At 39.9% G+C, this 27,825-nt stretch overlaps 1 pseudogene; it reads right to left on the bottom strand.

The window, feature by feature from the left end:
* Nucleotides 1-512: 512 nt before the first annotated feature.
* Nucleotides 513-27,825, bottom strand: LOC148846192 (17.8 kDa class I heat shock protein-like; annotated as a pseudogene).

A 27,825-nucleotide genomic window follows, 5' to 3' on the forward strand; every position in this document is an offset into this window, starting at 1 on the left:
AGCCCGTATAAATTCAATTTGAGAATAATATCATCAATCCTAAACTATTCACCCTAGATTTCTAGTTCTGTTTTAACCAGATTTTGTTGGATTTTAATCTCATAAGAGATTAAATCCAATGGGTTTGATTGGTCAATTACATGAGAAATTGCATCTCCACATTTTATTGAAAAATTAACTTTTCTCTTACAAAACCCAGTTTTGAATTTATCCCACATTGGAAAATTATAAGCTTTGTTTTCAGTATTTTAATAGGAGTTGATTTACACTCCTTAAAAATAGTAGAGGAGAGTATGGAAGTTTGATATCATGCAACGCGCGCCTCAAAGCTTCTAATCCAAAATATCCAAAATTACAGTAAACTCATTTTCCAACAAACTCATCTCTTGGATACAAATAACATCAAACATATGATGGCCTAAGCAGGCTCCACGTTCTCTGTCAAATAAAACCCAATTATGCTTCTTTTGAAGCAGTAGCAAACAAATTCTCAATTCAGAAAATCAACATAGTTGAAGCAAAACCACAAGAGATTTTCCATTTCATCAGAAAACATAAATGTACAAATCTTTATGTCATTTGCATCAGAAAACAAACTCCTTCTGGGTGCAAAATCTGGTTTTAGCATTAAATCAAACAAGTTCTATACAATTTTCGAATATTTCTTCATAGAAGTTCAACCTTGCACACAAAAATACCTTCTCACCCCATTCTCTACATGCTAATACAAAACACATTCATCGGGCTAAATGGAAGTGTTACACTATTTATTCTAACTAGAGATTTCAATAGCCTTCACTTCAGGCCTTCTCATCTCTTCCTTAGGAACAGTTATAATAAGAACCCCATTCTCCATCGTCGCCTTCACCTGGTCCACCTTGGCATTCTCCGGCAACCTCAACCGACGAAGGAACTTGCTGCTGTTGCGTTCGACGTGGTGCCACTTATCGTTCTTCTCTTCGTGTTCTCTATTGAGCTCCCCACTGATTTGTAAGACTACCTTCTTCCAGTTCGACTTTCACTTCTTCCTTCTTGAGCCCAGGAAGGTCAGCTTTGAAGACATGGGCTTCTGGAGTCTCCTTCCAATCGATGCGGGCATTGGCGAATGCTGCCGTCTCAGTTGTGAATTGAGGGCTGGTGAGAGTACTGTCGAAGGTGAAGTCTTGGAATCGATCCCAGATATCCATAGAGAACGGATCGAAGATGTTGCTTCGTCGGCCACCAAAAATGCTTGGGATGATCGATATCTTTACTTCTGGGTTTCTGTTGAAAATGGAGAAAATAATCACAGTCACAGAGAGATCGAAACGCTTGCTAGCTGGTAACAATGAGCGGAAGCCTTAAACTTGAAGAAAGCTGGATGTTTTCACGATGCAGAGGTGGTGAGATTCGTTCGGTACATACGGAAAAGAAGAGGAAGACTGTCGTAATTTTGAGAAATTTCTGTATGTCTCCAGATTTTCGTATTTTTTAGGAACATTCTCGCTCCTTCTTGCCAATCACGAACGCTCGCGAAGAAAAACATGGGGCCCACAGATACCAAAGGGGCGATTTGGCTTCTACATGATACAAATACAGCTCGAATATTTTACATGGATTTCAGTTTTAGGCCCATTTATAATTTGATATGGGCCCAATGAATCAACCCTCAGGTTATCTGGTTCGACCATTTCACTCGCTCAAATGAGAATAGTAACATAACAAGAAGCAATAAATGGTTACAGAGTCATCTTTTTAAACCTATTTTAAATAAAGAATAAGCTTAAAATAGTATATATGGTTCGGTTCATAAGGGGGAGTTGTTTTTCTTCTTGTCTGAGCTTAAAAAAACAAAGATTCTACACCTGATTTTAAAAAAGCATTGATTTAAAAAACAAAAACATATAGAAAACATGCTCTTGGTTCTGTGAAGTATTTCTTGTTTCCAAATCGGAAACCATGAATGTTTTATTGTATCGGTGGTTTTAAAAATACAAATTCTCTTGTTTCATATTATGTTTCATAAGACAAATAATAATTTTGATAAAGGCTTCGTTTTATTTGAGGTATAAATACAAAAATACACCGGTGTAAATGAAAAACGATCAGATAGATAAATGCGAAAGTTGAACCGGTTTTGTATTGTTTTTACACTTATATACGTTTGGAAGAATAGTGGTGTAAAGGTCCATTGCAACCGAGAGATTGCAGTACTTGTTGGTCGGCCAAAAAACAGAGCACCGCGAGCGGCGGTAAGCGCCGGTCCCCCTTGTGCCACTGCCGGAGTAGAAGAACTAGACCCGTGGTGTCTCGGCAACAGCACGACCACGGTCATCTTCTCTCCCTTCTGGCAGTTCTCGTCAGTTCTGCTGATGAAGTAGAACGGCCCCAACCGGTCGAGCTCTAAAAGTTCTGATTTCAGATGGAGAGTATCACCGAGAGAGAACATACAGTGAGGCATATCTCAGACCACCTTTGAGTTAGCAACTCTGAATTAACAACTTGCCAACCACTTGAGATAGAGAGAACAAAAAGGGAAGTGTACCGAGATAGCGTTTTTAATGGAAGGAAACCGGCACAAAGAAACCCAACTTCCAAAATTATCTACAAAACAACAAGTAAACAGATCCGCACCGCAAAAAGAAATTGATTCTGGTGAGATCCGCATCGCAAAAATAAAAATTATCTACAAGACAACTTACAAAGAAAAAGATCCGCATCGCAAAAAAATTATCTACAAAACCGTTGTTTCTTCGAAACTACCAGCACAATAAGTAGATCGACAAAGGCCTGATTGAATTTGGAATACGAGCATCCAGATTCCGGCAAGATTCTGATCGAAAACAGTTCAAATGGCCGAAAAATCATCCGTTGCATGCACATAAAATAAAAAATGAAGGGAATAGAGATCCATCGTATGGATGGTCGAACCCTATAGGTAGGTTAGGTGAAATTTCAAAAATTCTCTCCCTTCATCTGGGAATCACATTCCCTATTTTAGAAAATCTACATTTTCAAAGATCAATCTTGAACCATAAACCAAACCATATCTGAAATCAGAAGCAGGAGAGGGATGTACCTGATACGGAGAAACAGTATCTCCCAACGGAGGTGTTCACGCCCAAGGTAGGAACCAAAGACTGCTCCCACTAAAGTTGGCACAGTGTAGGATGGAGCAGAATCAGCAGTGTTCTTCTAAAAGAACAGAACCCTTCACAAGAATTCGCTGGGGCTGTGAGCACAACTTCATATCAGCCTTTCCCCAAAGGTTGATATCAAGATTCAATCTTGATCGTTCCTACTTGAAAGAGAGGAGATCAAACTAGCAGTAATGCCGACAACAGGAAGAAGGCGGCAAGGAGAAAATAGCTCAGTCTCACTAGGTGCTGTGTTCTCTCTTTGTTTTGGATATGATAATTTTCTAAAGCTGCCGTCTCCTTCTCCTTTTATAACCCTAAAGGGATCAGCTCCTAATCTCATTAGGAGTTGTTGATCCAAATCATATTTGGATCTGAATTCCTTTTAAGAGATAAGGATAGACCCTTATCTTATCCGCAGATTAGATCAGCCCTTTCCTAATTTGATTAGGAGGTTTCCAGATCTGAATCTGTATTCAGATTTGGACTCTCTGAGTGGTGAGGGTAAAACCCTATCCTATATGCTAATCCAATCTCAGATTCGCCCCTCTTTAACTGATCAAATCATCCCAATTCAAAATGGGCTTTAGGCCCATTAATCGTATGTGCTCACTTAGCCTTCCAAACTGCTACCCAGTTGTGCTCACTTAGCCTTCCAAGCACATCAAGAGGACAAAACTCTTTTGTCCTTCGAAGGTACTTAAATATATTTTTCACAGCGGTCCAATGCTCCTGCCCTGGGTTGCCCTGAAATCTGTTTACCACACTCACTACCTAAGCAATGTCAGGACGAGTGCACAGCATGGCATACATGATGCTTTCTACGGCTGAGGCATAGGGAACGTCCTTCATGCCCTCAATCTCCTCAGAAGTCTTGGGAGACATCTTCTTGGAGAGAGTGACTCCGTGCTTGAAATAAACATTTACCTTCTTGGAGTTCTCCATGCTGTATTTCTTGACAATTTTGTCCATGTAAGTAGATAGGGATAATCTTATTATCCACTTCAATCTATCTCTATAGAGTCGAAGACCCAGTATATAGGAGGCTTCTCCAAGATCTTTCATGGAGAATTGTTGTGAAAGCCACACTTTCACCGTAGTCAACATTCGTACGTCATTCCCAATGGACTTCCTATAAACACAGGGCTCATCTGGATTTTGCTCAAAGTCAAACTTTTTTACGGTAGAGTCAAATCGGATGTTCCAACTCCTAGAAGTTTGCTTAAGTCCATATATGGATCTATTTAACTTACATACCATGTGTTCCTAATCCGCAACTATGAAACCTTGCGGTTGCTGGATATAGATATTTTCAGTAAGATCTCCATTCAGGAATGTAGTTTTGACATCCATTTGCCAAAACTCGTAGTCATGGTATGCTGCTATAGCTAGTAGGATCCGAATGGATTTAAGCATGACCACGGGCGAAAAGGTTTCCTCATAATCGTGCCCTCTTTCTGAGTGTACCCTTTCGCCACAAGACGAGCTTTGTAGGTCTCAACCTTACTATCGGGGCCCTTCTTCCTCTTATAGATCCATTTGCAACCAATTTCTTTTACCCCAGGGGGCGGATCTACTAGAGTTTAGATTCCATTGGTCTTCATTGAGTCCATCTCAGCTCTCATGGCACCTACACACTTCAGGGAATCTATGCCCAACATAGCTTTTGCATAAGTCATGGGATCCTCCTCACTAGTTAAGGCTTCCACCAGGTAACTATCCTGGTCATAGCCAAAATGGACTGGTGGCCTAGACACCCAGGTAGATCTTCTATGTTGGTCAAAACCTGAAACCTGTAGGACTGATGGCTTGTCGAAGCCCTCAAAATTAATACTAATCCCACAATAAAATATTTGTAGTAAAAGTGGTACTAGGTCGAATCCAACAAGGAGTAAATCAGTAATCTCTTAGCTGAATGGATAAAGTAATTGTGTGGGAAAATTTAATAACTAAAAAGAATAGCAAACTAAGAAAACAAGAGAAAATCGGTTTTACCGAATTCTGGTTCAAGGGTTCGGGTTGAATCAGTTGGCCATCGATCCTAGGTACATTTCAGCATTCTTGCAATTCAAGCATTTAACCTTAGATTTATTAGGATTGCCATAATAAACCTCGTGTTTTCCTAATTCAGTTGATCAAACCCAGCATTCGATCAACACTTATCACCACTCAAATGGGTACGATAGTGTTCCATGTTAAACAATGATAGCATTAAGATTTGTGAAAACAGTTAAACCAAAATAACAATAATTGAGATAGCTGCAATTATTGAATTTTGTTCCATCGATTACTTTAGGTTGAACCATGATAAAACATTGGTCAAAAGCTGTCACAAACAATTGACCCAAAAAGATATCAACCTAATTGCTACTTGTACCATTATTCGTGATAATTACGGATCACCGAAATCATGGATAGCAATAGGAAAATCAACATTAATTCAGTTTGTCAAACTAATTAACATTAACATCCAATAAAAATATGCACAAGAATCAATGAATACTTGAATTAGAAAGCAAGAAAATAAAGTAAATATAGAACCTCACAATGACACAATCGAACCTCCCCCTTGAACTAGAAAAAGAAGCTTAGCTCTTGAACTAGAAAAAGAAGCTTAGCTACTCATGATCTGCGCAATCTCCGTGCCTTTCTTCTCTATAGCCGAATTGCTTCCTTGAGCTTCTTGGCCTCTTGATGATCTCTTGGATCTTGGAATGAGTGATGCTAGAGCTGGTTCACCTCCCTCTTTATATAGCCAAATGAGAGGGTTGTTTTCCAACTCCTTCTAGGAGATCATCTTATCTTTAGGGAGTCTTGATCTTCTTTGAACTAATCCTATCCTATCTCTTATCTAATTCCCAACCTTCTTATCCTTATAGGATTACATTCAAAGTTTAGATCTAATAAGACTCTCTCCCTCTTGGGAGATTACATTCGAATTAGGACTCTAGACTCTTGCATCCGAGTTGGGGCTTCTTTGCTACTTGGGCTGCTTCTAGGTTCTTCTGCGAGTTGGGCTTCAGCTGTTAAATGGACCTAGCTATGAACTTGCTTCGACTTCAGGCACAGTTTCGTACTCGATGCATACCGAATAAGTCAAAACCCAAAACACAAAAGTTGTGTACCTTTCTTTCTTCTTTCAAATGCTTCTTGAATTGCCCAATTTGGAGTCCGGAATTGTGAATTAGGCCTAGATCACTGACTATCGCTGAAACTGTGCAAAATCACCCAAATTGGCCTATTTCCTTCCAATTGCCTTTTTTATTGCCCTGAATTGAAATACAAGAGTAATGAGTGCAATTAAGAGCCAAAGTAGTGTAAAATGATAAAAATTAGGGGACAAAAATAGGGTTCTTTTCAGTCTCATCAAAAACCCCCACACTTAAACTTTGCCCGTCCTCAGGCAAGGCAAAACTCAAGCAAAACAAGAGAACCTAACTACTGATTTTCAATCTTTCTCTTTCTCTACATGAGTCCTGGTTCATTGCATGCTTTAATTCAGACTTGGTAACCTTCCCTCTTTATATCTCTTTCCCCCCTTCTTCTTGTCCAAGAGTGATTGCAAATCACCATTCCCCATAGTCCCAGGTTAAATCGATAGTCCAGGAGATAAGCCTTCCCGGCTGAAGCATCCTTAGCTGAATGGGTACTCATTGCTTTAACAAACCAATTCAGTCAGATGCAATTACTTTTCTTTGAATTAAAATAAGGTGTGCTTATTGCCATAAGCTTGCTATGTATCACATCTCCACCACTTAGTGTGAATTCCTAGGATCTAAAGGTGAGAATGGGGTTCGGGTTCTAGGGTGAGTGCATTTTATGCTCCATCTCACCCTTGTCTTCTTTTCAAGATGTGAGTGCATTTTATGCTCCATCTCACACTTGCTTTCATTTCTAGATGTGAGTGCATTTTATGCTCCATTTCACATTGGTCACAATTTTATTTTCAAACTCCCCTTTTTTATTTTTTTATTTTTTTATTTTTTTTTATTTTTTTTTTACAAGAATCATAGGGTTTCACTGCCTGATCCATGAATTCATTGATCGTGGTCTCTATATGCCTAACACAACAAGTTCTAGAATAATCAACCCATGTTTGACAGATAATTATGTGAAAATCAATCAAACCCTTATGCATCTTGCCTATTGATCGATTAAAATCATGAGGTACCATATGCAGCCAAGAAAGATTCAGTTAGTCATGCTTGCATTCTATCTTATCTATTCAGCCTAAGCACATGATTCCTGATAAGTTGAAATTGTTCAAGGATAAGTTTTCGGGAGTAGAAATTTTAAGAAGGTAAGGTATCTCAAATTTCCATCAGATTTCCCTAATCCCCCCCACACTTAAGTTATACATTGTCCCCAATGTATGTGATTATGCATAAAATAGAAGGATTTGAGGGTACTTCCCTGTTTTCCTTTGAAGGGATAGAAAATCCATCACATGGACGCCCAAAGATTGCGGAATAAGGGGGCGAATTTCAAAAATTTTTCTCTCCCTTCAACTAGGAATCGAATTCTCCATTTAGAAAAACATATTTTCAATGATCATTCTTGAACCATAAACTGAACCAGATCTGAACCAAAAGGAGTAGGGAGAGATAATACTTGATACAGAGAAGTAGTATCTCCCAATGGAGGTGTTCACGCCCAAGGAAGGATCCAAAAACTGCTCCCACTGAAGATGGCGCAGTGCAGGGTGGAGCAGAATCAGCAGTGTTCTTTCAAAAGAACTTGACCCTTCTCAAAAGTCACCTGGATGGTTTGTGAATACAACTCCCACCAATCTTTTCTCCAAAAGATTGGTATCAAGATCAAATCTTGATATCTCCCAAGAACTGGAGATCGAACTGCTGTAAGCGGCGGTTGCAGGAAGGAGGCGGCAAGAGAGTATTTGTAGTGTGCAGATTCTCTCTTCTGTGATTTCAGCTCTGAAGACAAGAATGTGTATTGCTTGCATGTCTAAAGGCTGCCACCCCCTCTTCCTTTTATAGACTTAAAAGGGATAAACTCCTAATCCCATTAGGAGTTGCTAACCCAAATCATATTTGGATTAGAAATCCTTTTAAGTGATAAGGGATAATCCTTATCTTATCTGCAGATTAGATTAGCCATCTCCTAATCTAATTAGGAGGTTTCCAGATCTAAATCTTATTTAGATCTTGGACTCTCTAAGTGGATAGGGTGTGGGCCCAATCCTATCAGCTGATCCATCTCAGAATTCGCCGCTTAAGTGACTAATCAAATTAGCCAAGTTCGAAATGGGCTTAAGGCCCATTTGAGGTTATGTATTCATTTAGCCTTCCAAACTGCTGCCCAGTTGGGCTTCCTTGTATGGCATGGGACCCAAACATTGATCTACACATCAGCCACATGGGTTCAGCCCAGCTTTTGTTACAAGGCTTGACCGAATACACTGTTATGGACAGTGCACCCCTAAAACCCATCTCATGAGTTCTATGGGCCCAACACTTACTCTAAGTGGTCCCTGGGGCAAGCCACCTTGTAACACCCAGGGACTGTGGGTAGATGCAAGATTAGCCCATCAGGTATTATCCTCAATGGTTTTACACTTAACCTCTCAGCCCATAATGATCATGCACTGCCCGACAAAAGAGGACCTCTCCCTCGGCTGCAAGGAACAGTGTTGCACTCTCTACTTATATGGATCCTGGGAATTAAAACCTTTTGTAAATCATTTCAAAACCATAATTTATGTACTTTTATATTTCATATAAAATATATTTTGCAAAACAAATCTCAACGATTGAAATTGGCTGCCGATAGTCTTGGTTTCCATCAGTGAGAGTGCATCCCCGATCATTACCTTTGTCTGACAAAGGGGCTGATCCTGTCACTATGATCACCCACTCAGATGAATTCTCAGACTGTCCCAACATACCCAGGTTTTGACCCCCGCTAAGGATCTCACTGATTGGTACATCAAAGACAGCCCAATCCGACACCTAGTGCAATATCATAATCGAGTCTAGGGGTCGGGTGTAACTTTCTAGTTTTTCCCATCAATCTCCAAGGTCTAGGGCAATATTGGAAATCTGGTCCAGTTCAAAGATTCAATTAATCCTATGCCTAGGATCTCACCCCGATAGCTGAGACAAGCCACCCCAACCGGCTTGGTGGCGCCACAATGTCAGCCTTGTCAGGATAGGTCTCCCCAGACTGACCCACTAGATGTGAACATTCTAAACTAACATGAGTCTCATTAAGTGTCCAGTTTAAGGGTATTACACAGAAACATACCAAGGGAACATGAATTAAATATGCACTTTTATTCATTTACAATAAACTCATAAAGTACATCATTTTGATTGAAGCTAAGGGCATACAAAACTGTCTAACAGCTCCCACTTGCACTTAGGTCCAATCAGGTACTAGCCGGAGTCCCATGCTTTCCACGTGTTTCTCAAACACTTTCTGTGATAGTGGCTTAGTCCGTGGGTCTGCCACATTCTCCGCTGCTGCTACCTCTCAACATCAACCTCCTATTGTCACACAACAGTGGAATGGGTGATGTGCTGAATTCCAAATTCAGGAATGAACACCTTCATTCATAAGGCAACCTCTCTTACGGCAATGCGTTTGGCCTGGGTCGTGGACTTATTAATTTGCTACTTAAGACCCTTGTTTGCTGACATTCAGGAAACAACACACGATCTTATCGTGAAAACATATCAGATGTAGACTTTCTATCATCTAGATCCGACTGAAAATCAGCATCTGTATACCCTTGGATCTTTAGTGAGCTACCATCGAATACTAGACAAAACTCTTTTGTCCTTCGAAGGTACTTAAGTATGTTTTTCACAGTAGTCCAGTGCTCCTACCCTGGGTTGGCCTGAAATCTGCTTACTACACTCACTGCCTGAGCAATGTCAGGACGAGTGCACAGCATGACATACATGATGCTTCCTACGGCAGAGGCATAGGGAACGTCTTTCATGCCATCAATCTCCTCAAAAGTCTTGGGAGACATCTTCTTGGAGAGAGTGACTCCGTGCCTGAAAGGAACATTTCCTTTCTTGGAGTTTTCCATGCTGTATCTTTTGACTATTTTGTCAATGTAGGCAGATTGGGATAATACTATTATCCGCTTCGACTTATCTCTATAGAGTCGAAGACCCAGTATATAGGAGATTTCTCGAAGATCTTTCATGGAGAATTGCTGTGAAAGCCATACTTTCACCGTAGTTAACATTCCTACATCATTCTCAATGAGTAGAATGTCGTCTACATACAGAACCAAGAAGGTAACCTTATCTCCACTGTACTTCATGTAAACACAGGGTTCATCCGGATTTTGCTTGAAGTCAAACGATTTGACAATAGAGTCAAAACGGATGTTCCAACTTCTAGAAGTTTGCTTAAGTCCATAAATGGATCTATTGAGTTTACATACCATGTTTTCCTGACCCGTAGCTATGAAGCCTTGCAGCTGCTGCATATAGATATCTTTAGTAAGATCTCCATTCAGGAATGCAGTTTTGACATCCATCTGCCAAATCTCATAATCATGGTATGCTGCTACAGATAGCAGGATCCTAATGGATTTAAGCATGGCCACAGGTGAAAAGGTTTCCTCATAATCAAAGCCCTCATTTTTAGTGTACCCTTTCGCCACCAGACAAGCTTTGAAGGTCTCAACCCTACCATCAGGGCCCTTCTTCCTCTTGCAAATCCATTTGCAACCAATTGCTTTTACCCCAGAGGGTGGATCTATTAGAGTCCAAACTCCATTGGTCTCCATTGAGTCCATCTCTGTTCTCATGGCCTCCACCCACTTCTGGGAATCTATGTTCAACATAGCTTCCGCGTAAGTCACAGGATCCTCCTCACTAGTCAAGGTTTCCACCAGGTAACTATCCTGGTCATAACCATAACGGACTGGTGGCTTGGATACCCGAGTGGATTTTCTAGGTTGGTCACTACCTGGAACTTGTGGGACATCTCCCACTGCTCCTAAGCTCTCATCATCAAGAACAATTTCCTGACGATGGGTGTCCAGAATGTAATCGGTCTCCAAGAATTGGGCATTTTGTCTATAGAACACTTTCTGCTCGCTTGGGTCATAGAATAGGTAACCTACAGAGCCTTTTGAGTAGCCTACAAATAGGCAACGACTGGTCATGGATTCCAACTTGTCTGCACTTGTTCTTTTAATGTGTTGGACAACCCCAAATCTTCAAGTGTCTGAAACTTGGTTTCTTTCCGGTCCAAAGTTCATATGGAGTGTTCGGAACCGATTTGGTTAGAACCCGATTTAGCACGTAAGTCACAGTATCTAATGCGTAACCCCAAAAGGATGTGGGTAACCCTGAGTGTATGAGAAGTGACCGGACCATATCCAATAAGGTCCTATTCCTCCTCTCTGTAACACCTTTAAGTTGTGGTGTAGTAGGATGAGCTAATTGTGATACTATACCATTGTCCTTTAAGTAGTCCCTGGATTCGTCAGAGAGATACTCGCCACCTCGATCATATCGAAGGGCTTTAATTTATCTCCCCAACTATTTCTCGACCTCTTGTCTAAACTCTTTGAACATTTCAAAGGATTCAGACTTGTGTCTCATTAGGTACATGTAACCATATCGTGAGAAATCATCCGTGAAGGTGATGAAATACACGTGTTGATTTCGTGTCATAACACTCAGGGGACCACATACATCAGTATGTATTAGGTCAAGTGTGCCTGTACATCTTTCAGGCTTACCGTTAAATGGTCGTTTTGTCATCTTGCCTTGTAGGCAAGGCTCACAGGTGGGAAGATCTTCTACAGTTAGAAAATCCAAAGGACCATCCTTTACCAACTTTGTGATTCGGTCAACACCGATGTGGCCAAGTCGGTAATGCCACAGACACGTGGGATTAACTGTATCACGGGCTCTTTTCTTGGAGATTTTAGTCGACGTAGTTTCAGTTATGTTAGTTTCTAGAGAAGGATGTAGAACATAGAGACCGTTCTCCAGTTCCCCATATGCGATGAATCTGTTATTTCTTTTAATAGTAATCGTATTATTAAAGAAGACAGAATAACCATCTGCATACAGTTTTGATACAGAAATCAAAATTCTCCTTAAATTTTGTAGATAAAGACAATCTTTCAGTACAATTATTCCTTCTCTAAAAATTAACTCCACGGTTCCTATTGCCGCGGCTGCAACAGTTGCAGTAGTCCCTAAGTAGAGTGTAACTTCTCCTTCACTCAGCCTTCTGCTTACCTTGAACCTCTGCAGTGAGTTACATGTATGAGTTGAAGCCACAGAGTCAATACACCAGGACGCAGAAGCTACCAATAAATTGGTTTCTATAACACAAGATTCGAAATTCCCTTTCTTGGATTCCAGGTAGGTAGGACAGTTCCTTTTCCAGTGGCCGATTTTCTTGCAGAAGTGACAGGCATCCGATGCTTTGTCTTTCTTCTGCTTCTTAGGTTTGGCAGCCTTCTTCTGGGGCTTTCTCTTTGCCTTCATTTTCTTGTCCAATTTGCCAGTTTCAACAAGCATGGCAATGGGCTCATCCTTTTTAATCAATTCTTCATCTCTTTGCAACATATTGTTGAGCTCTTGCAAGCTGACATTTAGCTTGTTCATGTTGTAGTTCATGACGAATGGATTAAAAGATGGAGGCAGAGAGTTGAGAATAGCATCGATCTGTGTTACCAGATCCAGCCCGGATCCAAGAGCCTCCAGTTCATTGATATAACCCATCATCCGGAGACAATGGTCGTGAACTTGTTGGTTCTTGGACATCTGCGCGGTCATGAACTGTTTCAAGACCTTCTGCCGAGTAGAATGATTCTGCTCTTCGTACATTGTCTTAAGACTATCCAATATGTCTTTGGCAAGTTCGATCTGATCAAACTGCCTCTAAATTGGATAGTCCAAAGAGGTAATGATATAGCAGTGGGCAAGGGAGTTTTTCTCCTCCCATTCTTGGAATTCTCGTCTACGGGCCTCAGAAGCCCTATCTCCCGGACGGTCTGGGGCAGGATTCTTGGCTACCTTATCCAACTTTTCAGAGGTTAAGACCAACATAAGGTTTCTGTACCAGTCGGCATAGTTTGGGCCCTTAAGTTTGTTGTCGTCAAGAAGCTTTGCAAATGATCTGTTTGCCATTTTCTGATAAAAGAGCAAACATCAGTCCATAACCTAATTTGATTCATTTTCATTTCATAGATATGGATTTTAATCTTCGATCCATTTCCATTTATTCATCTCTGAGATTTCCCTCCTTTCTCAGTGACGGAGACTTCGGGTTGTCTCTAGAAATATGGAAAATCACATAGGGTGCATGGAGCCAACTGTTTCAGCTGCATAACCCCACCACCTTTCTGTGAAGGATCATATCCACTCATCATATGAGTTTTCCCTTTGGCCTCTGTCAAACAAGGTTCAGAGCCATTTTCAGGTGAACCTTTCTATCCAGTGAGTGCTTACCCATCATATTCATGAACGCCAAGGTACCATGAGAGAGTTCCCATTTTCTGGTGAAGCCCCTCCCACATCGGTCTATGACGCTCCTATCATCTTATGAAACACTCAGACAAGCCCAACAACAAATGGATAGCCCATTTTCTGGTGTGTTTCCTCATTACTAAAGGACCCATCCTCATGCTAATGATGGAAGGCCTTTAAAGAGTACATCATATGAATCTCCCTATCACTTGCACTCATATTGCTGAAGGGAACAGTTAATTACACCCTAGTTTGATTTAGGTCAAACCAAAGTGGCTCCCACTGACTTTCATAAAGTCAGATTTCGGTGGGCCTTAAATCGGCTAGGGTTCCGCACGTAACCTCTTGATATGGTGTGGGGCCCACCACTGAGGGAGGTCATCCAATGACAAAAAGGGATACCATGGCAATGATGTGCATTCAGCCATGGTGTACATAAGAGCCACTATCGAATGAGCATGAGCCAAGTACTTATGAACTATGTACGCAACACATCACACATCCAAACATCTCATGTAGGGATAAATTGATCCAATCAATTAATTATCTGTAAGGCCCATTGGAAGCCCATTGAAAATCCATAATATTAACCATTAATATTATCTAGGTATGGGCTGAATTAGGGTTACCCAGTTCAGCCCATATAGCTTTATCCTTTGAAGTGGGCTTTTAGCAGTTTTAACTATTTAAAATCGGGCCTTTACAGGTTGAGCCGAATTAACCATTTAATTAAATATCAATCCTCAGGCCCATCAGTGGGAAAAATAGGGCTGACTTTCAGCCTTGATTAAACCCTAGATTTGGTCCAAACAGTTTTGAACCAATCTTGGTTCGAATGGGTCTAGGGTTTGATCTTTAATTAAATCTTTAATTCAAGAAAATAATATGAAATTAAATAATTGATAAAAGACAATCAAGAATCAATTAATCAGGGTTGTTCACATACTCCATCCTGCAAAATAGAGGTTAGATCACAGATTGCAGTTTCACAAACTGCAAATCACAGATAGCGAATGTCTCATCTGCGAAATTTCCTTCTCTGCGAAACCTCCCTTTCTGCGCCACCATCTTCGATCCAAAATAAAATTAAATAGAAATCCTATTTCTATTAATAATTACATCAGATTGAATGCCTATACATTGAGTCTAAAAAATAAAAAAAAAGTTATTTACAGACCAAATGTAATAAATAAATTCAAGAAACTGCAAATCTTGCAGTTCTCCTTGTGCAAATCAAGAATTTGATCTCCTCTTGTACGAACAGCCCATAAATCAAGAAAATCATATAGAACTATTCTAAATAATAATCAGATTTATATAAAATTAATTTCAGATTATATCCCCATCAGTTTATGGAACAAATTTCCCAAAACCCATATCTGCACAAATTGGGTAGAACGCCTTCTCCCTATTTGCGCAGGTTCAGATCTGAAACAGAATGGTTCAAGATTTGAACCATTGCTCTAATACCACTGAAGGGATAGGAATTCCATCACATGAACGCCTAAAGATTGTGGAATAAGGGGGCGAATTTCAAAAATTTTTCTCTCCCTTCAACTGGGAATCGAATTCCCCATTTAGAAAAACATGTTTTCGAGGATTATTCTTGAACCATAAACTGAACTAGATCTGAACCAAAAGGAGTAGGGAGAGATAATACCCGATACATAGAAGTTGTATCTCCCTATGCAGGTGTTCACGCCCAAGAAAGGATCCAAAATCTGCACCCAATGGAGGTGTTCAGTAATCTCTTAGCTAAATGGATAAAGTATTTGTGTGGGAAAATTTAATAACTAAAATTAAAAGAACAACAAACTAATCAAACAAGAGAAAATCAGCCTTACCGAATTCTGGTTCAAGGGTTCAGGTTGAATCGATTAGCCATCGATCCTAGGTACATTTCAGTATTCTTGTAATTCAAGAATTTAACCGTAGATTTATTAGGATTGCCATAATAAACCTCGTGTTTTCCTAATTCAATTGACCAAAGCAAGCATTCGATCAACACTTATCACCACTCAACTGGGTACGATAGTGTTCCATGTTAAACATTGATAGCATTAAGATTTGTGAAAACAGTTAAACCAAAATAACAATAATTGAGATAGCTGCAATTATTGAAGTTTGTTCCATCGATTCCTTTAGGTTGAACCATGATAAAACATTGGTCAAAGGTTGTCACGAACAATTGACCCAAAAAGATATCAACTTAATTGCTACTTGTACCATTATTTGTGACAATTACGGATCACCGAAATCATGGATAGCAATAGGAAAATCAACATTAATTTAGTTTGTCAAACTAATTAACATCAACATCCAATAAAAATATGCACAAGAATCAATGAATACTTGAATTAGAAAGCAAGAAAATAAAGTAATTACAGAACCTCTCAATTACACAATCAAACCTCCCCCCTTGAACCAGAAAAAGAAGCTTAGCTACTCATGATCTGCGCAATCTCCATGCCTTTCTTCTCCATAGCCGAACTGCTTCCTTGAGCTTCTTGGCCTCTTGATGATCTCTTGGATCTTGGAATGAGTGATTCTAGAGCTGATTCACCCCCCTCTTTATATAGCCAAAGGAGAGGATTGTTTTCCAACTCCTTCTAGGAGATCATCTTATCTTTAGGGAGTCTTGATCTTCTTTGAACTAATCCTATCATGTCTCTTATTTAATCCCCAGCCTTTTTGTCCTTATAGGATTACATTCAAAGTTTAGATCTAATAAGACTCTCTCCCTCTTGGGAGATTACATTCGAATTAGGACTCTAGACTCTTGCATCCGAGTTGGGCTTCTCTGCTACTTGGGCTGCTTCTAGGTTCTTCTACGAGTTGGGCTTCAGCTGTTAAATGGGCCTAGCTATGAACTTGCTTCGACTTCAGGCACAGTTTCGTACTCGATGCAGACCGAATCAGTCAAAACCCAAAACACAAAAGTTGTGGACCTTTCTTCTTCTTACTAATGCTTCTTGAATTGCCCAATTCGGAGTCCGGAATTGTGAGTTAGGCCCAGATCACTGACTATCGCCGAAACTATGCAAAATCAACTGAATTGACCTGTTTCCTTCCAATTGCCTTTTTTATTGCCCTGAATCGAAATACAAGAGTAATGAGTGAAATTAAGTGCTAAAGTTGTGTAAAAGGATGAAAATTAGGGGACAAAAATAGGGTTCTTTTCAGTCTCATCAAGGACACCTCCCACTGACCTTGAGCTCTTCTCATCAAGAATTATTTCCTGACGGTGTGAGTCCAGGATATAATCAGTCTCCAAGAACTTTGCATTTCGGCTGTAGAACACCTTCTGCTTACCTGGGTCATAGAATAGGTAACCCATAGAGCCTTTTGGGTAGCCTATGAATTGGCAACGGCTGGTCTTGGATTCCAACATTTTTGCACTTGTTCTTTTAACGTGCGCAGGACAACCCCAAATCTTCAAGTGTCTGACACTTGGTTTCTTTCCGGTCCAAAGTTCGTGTGGAGTATTCAGAACCGATTTGGTTGGAACTCGATTCAGCAAGTATATCGCAGTCTCTAATGCGTAACCCCAAAAGAATGTTGGAAACTTTGAGTGTACGAGAAGTGACTAGACCATATCCAATAAGGTCCTATTCCTCCTCTCTGAAACACCATTAAACTGTGGTATAGCAGGAGGAGTCAACTGTGATACTATCCCATTGACCTTCAAGTAGTCCCTGAATTCGTCAGAGAGATACTCGCCACCTCGATCTGATCGAAGGGCCTTAATTTCTCTCCCTAACTGTTTTTCAACCTCTTATCTGAACTCTTTGAACTTTTCAAAGGATTCGGACTTATGTCTCCTTAGGTACACGTAACCATACCGAGAATGATATACGTGCTGGTTATGAGTCTTGACACTCAATGGACCACATACATCACTATGTTTAAGGTCAAGCGTGCCTGTGCATCTTTCAAGCTTACCGTTAAATGGTCATTTTGTCATATTACCCTGAAGGCAAGGCTCACAAGTGGGAAGATCTTCTATAGTTAGAAAATCCAAATGACTATCCTTTACCAGACTTGTGATACAGTCAACACCAATATGGCCAAGTCGGTAATGCCACAGGCACGTGGGATTAATTGTATCACAAATCCTTTTCTTGGGGATATCAGCCAGCATAGTTTCGGCTATGTTGGTTTGTAGAGAATGATGTAGAACATAGAGACCATTCTCCAGTTCCCCATATGCGATGAATCTGTTATTTCTTTTAATAGTAATAATATTACTAAAGAAGACAAAATAACCATCAGCACACAGTTTTGAGACAGAAATCAAATTTCTTCTTAAATTCTGTACATAAAGACAATATTTAAGTACAATAGTTCATTCTCTAAATATTAACTCTACAGTTCCAATGGTCGCAACTGCAACACTTGCAGAAATCCCCAAGTAAAGCATTACTTCTCCTTCACTTAGCCTTCTACTTACCTTGAACCCTGCAGTGGGTTACACGCATGAGTTGAAGCCCCAAAGTCAATACACCAGGACACAAAATCAATCAACAAATTGGTTTCTATGACACAAGATTCAAAATTACCTTTCTTAGATTCCAGGTATTGAGGACAATTCATCTTCTAGTGGTCGGTTTGTTTGCCAAAATGACAAGCATCTAATACGTTGTCTTTCCTCTACTTCTTGGGTTTGGTGGCTTTCTTCTGGGGCTTTCTCATTGCCCTCCTCTTCTTGCCTGATTTTCCTGTTTCAACAAGCATGGCAATGGGCTCACCATTCTTAATCAATTCTTCGGCCCTCTACAACATATTGCGGAGTTCCTGCAAGTTGACATTTAGCTTGTTCATGTTGTAGTTCATGATGAATGGATTGAGGATGAAGGCAAAGAGTTGAGAATAGCATCAATCTGGGTTACTAGATCCATCCCGGATCCAAGAGCCTCTATTTCATTAATATAACCCATCATTCGAAGACAATGGTCGTGAACTTGTTGGTCCTTGGACATCTGCGTGGTCATGAACTGTTTAAAGACCTTTTGCTGAATAGAACTATTATGCTCTTCATACATTGTCTTGAGACTGTCCAATATGTCCTTGGATAGTCCTATCTGATCAAACTGCCTCTGTATCGAATTATCCAACGAGGCAATGATATAGCAGTGGGCAATGGAGTTTTTCTCCTCCCGTTCTTGGTATTCTCTTCTCCGGGCCTCAGAAGCCCTATCTCCCGGATGATCTGGGGCAGGATTCTTGGCCACCTTATCCAACTTTTCAGAGGTCAAGACCAGCATAAGGTTACGGCACCAGTCGGCATAGTTTGGGCCCTTAAGCTTGTTGTCGTCAAGAAGCTTTGCAAATTGTCCATTTGTCATTTTTTGATAAAAGAGCAAACATCAGTCAACAACCTAATTTGATTCATGTTCATTACATAGATATGGCTTTTAATCTATGTTCCATTCCCATTTGTTCATCTCTGAGATTTCCCTCCTATCTTAGTGATGGAGGTAGTGACTTGTCTCTAGAAATATGGAAAACCACATAGGGTGCCTGGAGCCAATTGTTTCAGTTGCTCACCCATCACCTTTCTATGAAGGATCATATCCACTCATCATATGAGCTTTCCCTTTGGCCTCTGTCAAACAAGGTTCATAGCCATTTTAGGTTAAACCTTTCTGTCCAGTGAGTGCTTACCCATCATATTCGTGAACGCCAATGTTCCATGAGAGAGTTCCCATTTTCTGGTGAAGCCCCTCCCACATCAATCTATGACGCCCCTATCATCTTATGAAACACTCAGACAAATCCAATAGCAAATGGATAGCCCATTTTCTAGTGTGTTTCCTCATTATTGAAAGACCCATCTTCATGCTAATGATGGAAGGCCTTTAGAGAGTTCATCACATGAATCTCCCTATCACATGCACTCATATTGCTGTAGCGAACAAGAATTACGCCTTATCTTAATTTAGGTCAAACCAAAGTGGCTCCCACTGACTTTCATAAAGCCAGATTTCTGGTGGGCCCTAAATGACTAGGGTTCCGCACGTATCCTCTTCAGGAGGTGTGAGGCCCACCATTGAGGGAGATCATCCAATGATCTTTAGGGACACCATGGCAATGATGTGCATTCAGCCATGGTGTGCGCAAGAGCCATTGTCGAATCTACATGGACCAAGCACTTATGGCCCATGTACGTTGCACATCACACATCCATACATCACATGCAGGGATAAATTTATCCAATCAATTAAATATCTATAAAGCCCATAATTAAAGCCTGTTTTAATCCATAACATTAACAATTAACATTATCTAGGTAAATGGGCCGAATTAGGGTTTAGCAGTTCGGCCCATATAGCTTTCTTGTAAAAGTGGGCTTTTAGCAGTTTTAACAAATTAAAACTAGGCCTTACAGGTTGGGATGAATTAAACCCTTAATTAATTATCAATCCTTAGGCCCATCAGTAAGAAATAAGGGTTGACAATCAGCCTTCATCGAACCCTAGATTCGGTCCAACCAGTTTGGACCAATCTGGATCGAATGGGTCTAGGGTTTGATCTTTAATTAAAGTTAATTCAAGAAAAATGATCTGAAATTAAATACTGATCAAAGAAAAGCAAGAATTAGTCAAAGAGGGATGTTTGCACATCACATCCTGCAAAATAGAGGTTAGATCACAGAATGCAATTTCACAAACTGCAAATCACAAATAGTGATATCCCCATCTATGAAATCTCCTTCCTGCATCGCCATCTTCGATCCAAAAATAATAAAAACAGAAACCCTAAAATTTCTATTAATATTACATCAAATCGAATCCTATACATTCGGTCTAAAAATAAAAAAATATATATATATTTTACAAACCAAATGTAACAAATAAATCAAGAAACTACAAAATCATAGTTTTCTACGCCAATCAAGATTTCGATCTCCAGTTGTACGAACAACCCATAAATCAAGAAAATTATAAAGAATAGTTCTAAATAAAATTCAGATTTATAAAATTTAATTTCAGACCAATCGCCCTCTATTTGGGAAACTATTTTCCAGATAAAACCCTAATCTGCACAAATCGAGTAGAACACCTTCTGCCCATTTGTGCAGGTTCAAATATGCATTATTTTGGTTCAAGACATGAACCTGACTTTGATGCCACTGAAGGAAATAGAGATCTATCATATGGATGGCCGAACCCTACAGGTAGGTTGGGCAAAATTTCAAAAATTTCCTCTCCCCTTGATGAACTTACAATTTATCTATATTTTATGAGGTTTTTGCATGAAATTTTATAATGGTTTAATTAAATTTTTGCCGTATTTTAGCTTGATTGCAAGAAAGATTTCAGGGGGAGCCAAATCAACAAAAAGAAGGCAAAAGGAAGAAAAGAAAACCCAAAAAAATTTATCAAGTTCAGCCCGGCCCAGCCATGAGAGCAAGAGAATTTCATTCGGCCCAAGAAGAGCAAGTGAAACTCTTTGGAAAATCCAAGGGAAGAAGCCTAGCTATGAGGAGAATTCGGCCCAGCAAGGAAGGCCCATTTTTAGCCCAAATAACAGCCTAGAGTGTAGCCCACATGAGCTCAAAAGCAAGCTAAGTTGTAGCCCAAATAGCAGCCCAAAGGGAGCTAGGGGCGGCAACTTCTAGGAGTTTCTTGAAGAGAAGGAGGGAGCACTCTAGAAGGTTCATGAGGGGTGTAATACACCCCATTCTAGAGGCTTCAAGAAGGGGCAAGAGCCCCCTTGAAAAACTATATAAGGAGGCCTCTAGGAGGGGAGAAAGTTGTTCAATTGCTTGAGAGGAAAGCTCTCCCACTCTTAGAGGTTCGGCCACCTTGAGAGAAGAGAAGAGAAGAAGGCTAGGCGCAAGGAAGAAGAAGAAGAAGGGCTGAAGGAAGTTCAAGACAAGCAAGCTAGAAGAAGAAGGTGAGTTCGAATTGAGAGTTTGTGATTCAAAGATCTTCTGTAATAAATCATTTGTAGTTTCATTCTCTTTTGATTTGAATTCAGTTTCTTAGTTATATGTTCTTTCTTCTTTCTCCTTGTTTCCATTCTTCCTTGATGTATTTCAGCTTGTAAAATTTCAGTTCAGCAATCTAATTCTTTTTGATTCATTCAAATGGTCATGCATTGTATTTGAAGTTTCTTGAATAAGGGTGTGATTGTAGATTAATTCGGCCAACTAACCTTCAAAACTCAGATCTGAATTCTCAGATCTGAGATTGCAATATCTGAATTGCTTGAAAGAAAATTCAGATCTGCAATTTTCAGATTGGGCGAATTAATCTACAGCTTGGAATTCCTAGAGTGCTTGAGAGAGACTCTAGGAATTCAGATCTACTATTCAAGAACTGAATTGAGTGCAAGGTTAGAGATAACTTGCACAATTCAGTTGGTGATCAATTCAGATTTGAATTGATGCCTTAGAAGTGTTTGAAGAAATGCATGCATGGGGATTAGATTCTTGCTAGAGATAGAAGAACCGTCACTCATGCATAGGATGAACATGCGCTTGAGAGAGGCTGTTCATGACCTTGGGGTTTCACCAAACCAAGGCTCAATCATGATTCATTCGAATGATCCAAATTGATAGATTGCTGAATTCTGAGATTGACATTTACTGCTTACTCTTCTAACCTGAATTGAAGGCAATTGGACCAATGATTTAGATAGATTTTAATTTAGGATTTCTTAGCTTTCATTAGAGTTTTGATTTATTTGTTGATCAGATAAGAAATGTTCAATTTAGTATTGGTAATTGTTTCCTAAATCCTCGTGGGAACGATACTTCACTCACTACTTTATTACTTGAACGGCTAGTGCACTTGCTAGTGTCACAATGAGCTACACATCAAGTTTTTGGCGCCGTTGCCGGGGATTTAGAGAAGCAATATTAGGAAACATTGAGCATTCTTAATCTGATCTCATTCAGCATTGCATTCATAGTTGGGTTAATTTGCTAACTTTTTCATTTCAGCTTGGACTGCAACTGCTGTACTCATGTAGTTATGTTTCTTCTTTCTTAAGTAGATTACTCTCTTTTTCTGGTTTCAGTTTCATTTTAATAAAGGCATATTTGATTTCTATTCAATCTTGATGTTGTTCCCTTCAAAAATAAAAAAAAAAAAGAAAAAAAAATTTCACAAAAAACATGAGTGTTGCAGATCTGAGTTGCATTCGGCACTCAGATCAGCAGATTTCAGATCTGCAGCACTCAGCCGAAAAGAGTTGCTTGTGTTTCAGACTTTATTTTTTTTTTCTTTCTTTCATTACAAAAAGAAAAAAACAAATTAAAAAAAACAAAGGGGAGATCTTTTGAACAATAAGAGGAGCAATTGAGAATTCGGATCAGAACTCAGATCTGAGTTCAGATCTGAATTCTGCTACAGCAGATCTGCAACAGTTCAGATCTGAGTTCCTCTGAACTCAGACCTGAACTGATGCAATTTTGAGGGGAATTGGGTGTCATCACCACCCCAATTCACCCTAGGGCACTTCTGCTATTCCCCAAAAACAATTTGGTAGCAATAACTGAAGGTAAGGCAATTGAGAATTCAGATCCAAACTCAGACTTGAGTTCAGATCTGAATTCTGCTGTTACAGATCTGCTCAGTTCAGATCTGAATTCCTCTGAACTCAGATCTGAACCGATGCAAGTTTGAGGTGAATTGGGTGCCATCACTACCCCAATCCACCCTAGGATACATCCAACCTGCCTCAAGGGTGAATGGATAGCAAGGAATGAGAGAAATTCAAATCTAAAATTCAGTTGATATGATGTGAGGACTGAACTGATACAGAGCATACTATGAATTCTGGGTGGACTGAATTCTTGGCTTTACCCACTTGTAACCGAGCTACATTAGCTAAGGAGGTGTATGTTTGGATTGAATAATTGTTATGCCTCAGATATTTAAGAAAAATTAGCACTTTCCAAGTATTTCTTTTAGCATTCAGATCTGTAGCAGGGCTGCTATAGTGCAACAGTTAGCAGACCTGATTTCAGATTTCTACAAAAGTTGTATGGGCCGAATAGCTTGCAATACCAAACATTGCAGACCCAATTTTCAGGTCTTAGCAAGTGTTTGATATGCATCAGCTATACAGGTTTGAGCTTCAATTGTAGAGTTTTTAACCCAAGCCTAACTCAGGACTGGTTTTAGTTTATTTCAGATCCTTTTAAATTTTTTTTTTTTTAGATCAGATCTGATTTCAGCCCTAAAGCATCACAGAATTGATTCCAACCTTAATGGATGTATATTGTAGTGTATACCAATGAGTGTGTATGAGATATCCAGCTCAGATCTGAATTATTATTTATTAATTTCTCTAGACTAACAATACCAAAGACTTGTAGATCTGAACTCAGATCTAAATTGGGTCTGAATTCAGATGTTGCAATCGATGGATGTAGATAAAGGAACCTTGAATAAGATGTTTGGTTTAAATCTGCTTTTAGTATAATCGGCTTCATTTATTCATGATAGGATGTAGGTTTTGTATTCCAATACTTCACTTTACATTTTCAGTGTGATAGGATTAGTTATTTATTTTCTTTTGTGAATATTGGCATTTTTATTGCTTTGACTTTAACAGTTTATGACAAGCAGACCTGAACTGGAAGATATCCTTTACGACCCAGAGATTGAACGGACTCTCCGTGTCCGTTTGAGAGTTGCTAAGCAAGTCAGACAAGAAGCACAAGAAATGGCTGAACAAAGAACTATGATGGATTATGCCAAGCCTACCCTCACCGGGACTGTCTCCAGCATTATCAGGCCAACTATTGCTGCCAATAACTTCGAAATTAAACCGGCCATAATCCAAATGATACAAAATACGGTTCAGTTTTGTGGTATGGCCCATGAGGATCCGAATGCCCATATTGCTAACTTCTTGGAAATCTGTGACACCTTCAAACACAATGGGGTAAGTGATGATGCCATCCGGCTGAGGTTATTCCCATTTTCTTTGAAGGATAAAGCCAAAGCTTGGTTGAACTCATTACCGGCAGGATCTATAGCCACATGTGACAAATGCCAAAGATCGGGAAACATTTCCCGACGGAATGAAATGCCCCTTTCCAATATTTTAATCTGTGAAATCTTTGATGTTTGGGGTATAGATTTCATGGGACCTTTCCCGAATTCTTTTGGGAATAAGTACATCCTCGTTGCAGTTGACTATGTATCCAAATGGGTAGAAGCCATGGCTTTACCCACAAATGACTCAAGAAGGGTAGTACACTTCCTAAAGAAGCTATTCTCCCGATTTGGCACTCCGCGAGCTATAATTAGTGATAGGGGAACTCACTTCTGCAATAGCCAATTTGAGAGGTTAATGCAGAAATATGGAATTACACATAAATTAGCTACCCCTTATCACCCTCAAACCAGTGGCCAAGTGGAGTTGGCTAACAGGGAACTCAAAAGAATTCTGGAAAAGACCGTAGCATCCACCAGAAAAGATTGGTCCATCAAATTAGATGATGCATTATGGGCATACAGAACTGCATTTAAGACACCTATTGGCATGTCCCCCTACAGATTGGTCTTTGGTAAAGCATGCCATTTACCAGTTGAATTGGAACACAAGGCCTATTGGGCTCTTAAATTCTTAAATTTTGACATTCAGGCCACAGGGGCTAAAAGGCGGTTGCAATTGAATGAATTGGATGAATTCAGACTTACCACCTATGAGAATGCCAAAGTTTATAAAGAAAGAATAAAAAACTGGCATGATAAGAACTTGCTGAGACGGGACTTTTATGTAGGCCAACAGGTATTGTTATATAATTCCCGTCTCCGCTTGTTTCCAGGTAAGCTGAGATCCAGGTGGTCTGGACCCTTTACCATTTCACAGGTTTTTCCCCATGGGGCTATAGAACTCACCCACCCAGTTCAGGGCACGTTTAAAGTAAATGGTCAGCGCCTGAAACCATATTTAATGGGCAGTACTGTACCCCCTCCATCCACTGTTTATCTAGATAACCAATAATCTCTTATGCTTGCTCATGAACAAGTTAAGGAATCTTTTTGTCATTTATCTTTATAGAATATTAGTTAGTAAAATAAAGATCTTTTTCTCAAAATTCCAATTCTTTAAGGACTCAGTTCATCATTTTCTTTTCTTCAGTTTGCTCTAGCAAGTGTGACTCCCTAACACTACGAACATTGAGGACAATGTTCATCTCAAGTGTGGGGGAGTGAGCCCGAGGCTAGGGTATGGGGGTTGAAACCATGCACCTCATGCACCCCAACACACATATGCAAGCAATGACATCACAAAAAAAAAAAAAAAAAAAAAAAAAAAGACTGAAACCCCTCAAGTTCATTACTATTTATTTGATGATTTTTTTTAAGAAGGAATTCAATGAGTTGAGAGAGACTGATGTACTTGTTAAGTTTTTATTCTTGTGAATGACCCAATTTGATTTATGCAGGAGAAAAGGGGAGCTGAATATGCCTTTCAGCATGACTAGCCCTAACTTCCTTCATGTGTATGGAAGCCCTTGATTTCATTGTTAATGGTCAAGAGAGCTAGTGCACATCTGAAGTGCTAATTCTTGAGGTTCAATAATTGCAAAGAAGGACAAAAGCCCAAATTGACTCCGCTATTCTGAGCTGAATAGTAAAACTAGCAGCTTAGAACATGAGTCCTATTTACCTACCTCAAACAAGTGACCAGTGTGAGATGGAGCATGAGGATGCACTTTTATAACCTTTAAGGGATCAGATCCTAATCCCATTAGGAGTTGCTGATCCAAATCATATTTGGATTTGAATTCCCTTTAAGAGATAAGGATAGACCCTTATCTTATCTGCAGATTAGATCATCCCTTTCCTAATCTGATTAGGAGGTTTCCAGATCTGAGTTTGTATTCAGATTTGGACTCTCCGAGTGGATAGGTAAAACCCTATCCTATCTGCTAATCCAATCTCAGATTTTCCCCTCTTTAACTGATCAAATCAGCCTAGTTTGAAATGGGCTTTAGGCCCATTAATAGTATGTGCTCACTTAGCCTTCCAAACTTCTACCGAGTTGGGCTTCCTTGTATGGCGTGGGACCCAAGCATTGATCTATGCATCAGCCACAAGGGTTCGGCCTAGCCGATTTCACTGGAAAGCCTAGTGATCCCCTTGAGCCCATCACATGGACTCTATGGGCCCAACATTTACACTAAATGGTCCCTGGGCCAAACCACCTTGTAACACCTAGAGACTATGGGCAGATGCAAGATTAGCCCATCAGGTATTACCCTCAATTGTCTTACACAAACTCTTAGCCCATTATGACCATACACTACCCAACAAGAGAGGACCTCTCCTTCGGCTGCAAGGAAAAGTGCTGCACTCCCTACTCACATGGATCCTGGGAATTAAAACATTTTGCAAATAATTTGAAACTGTAACATATATATACTTTTATATCCACATATAAAATATATTTTGCAAAACAAATCTGAATGATTGAAATCGGTTGTCGGCAGTCTTGGTTTCCATCAGAGAGAGTGCATCCCCAATCATTACCTTTGTCCAACAAAGGGGCTGATCCTGTCACTATGATCACCCACTCAAATGAATTCTCGGACTGTCCCAACATACCCAGGTTTTGACCCCCGCTAAGGATCTCACTGATTGGCATATCAAAGATAGACCAATCTGACACCTAGTGCAGTATCATAATCAAGTCTAGGGGTCAGGTGTAACTTTCCAGTTTTGCCCACTAATCTCCAAGGTTTAGGGCAATACTGGAAATCTGGTTCGGTTCAAGGTTTCAAGTAAACCAACCCAGCGTGTGCTTTGGGTTTCACCCTAGCAGCTGAGACAGGCCTTCCCAACACTTGGCAACACACTAGTGTTAGCCTTAACAGGATAAATCTCCCCAGACTTATCCAACGGCTGTGAACATTCTAAACTAACACGAGTCTCATTAATGACTAGTTTAAGGGTAATACACAGAAACACATCACAAGAACACAAATCAAATATGCATTTTATTCATTTACAATAAATGTCATAAGTTCATCAATCTAATTGGAGCTAAGGGCATACAACTGTCTAACATGAAGAGTGATCAATAAAGAATGGGAACTAAGAGAGGTTACAATGCGAAATCCATGAGGTGGTCCATACAGTTTTTCATTAAATCTGCACAGTGAACAGACATACCTTCCCACGATCTCCTGCTTCAATCATCCTCTCCGAGAGTTCAAAAAGTTCTGAAACGGTCATGGGGAAGGCAACCACTGCTGTTTTCAT

Source organism: Nelumbo lutea, chromosome 7 (genome assembly GCF_056320005.1).
Source record: "Nelumbo lutea isolate HS-2025 chromosome 7, American lotus-T2T, whole genome shotgun sequence".
NCBI classification, from domain to species: domain Eukaryota; kingdom Viridiplantae; phylum Streptophyta; class Magnoliopsida; order Proteales; family Nelumbonaceae; genus Nelumbo; species Nelumbo lutea.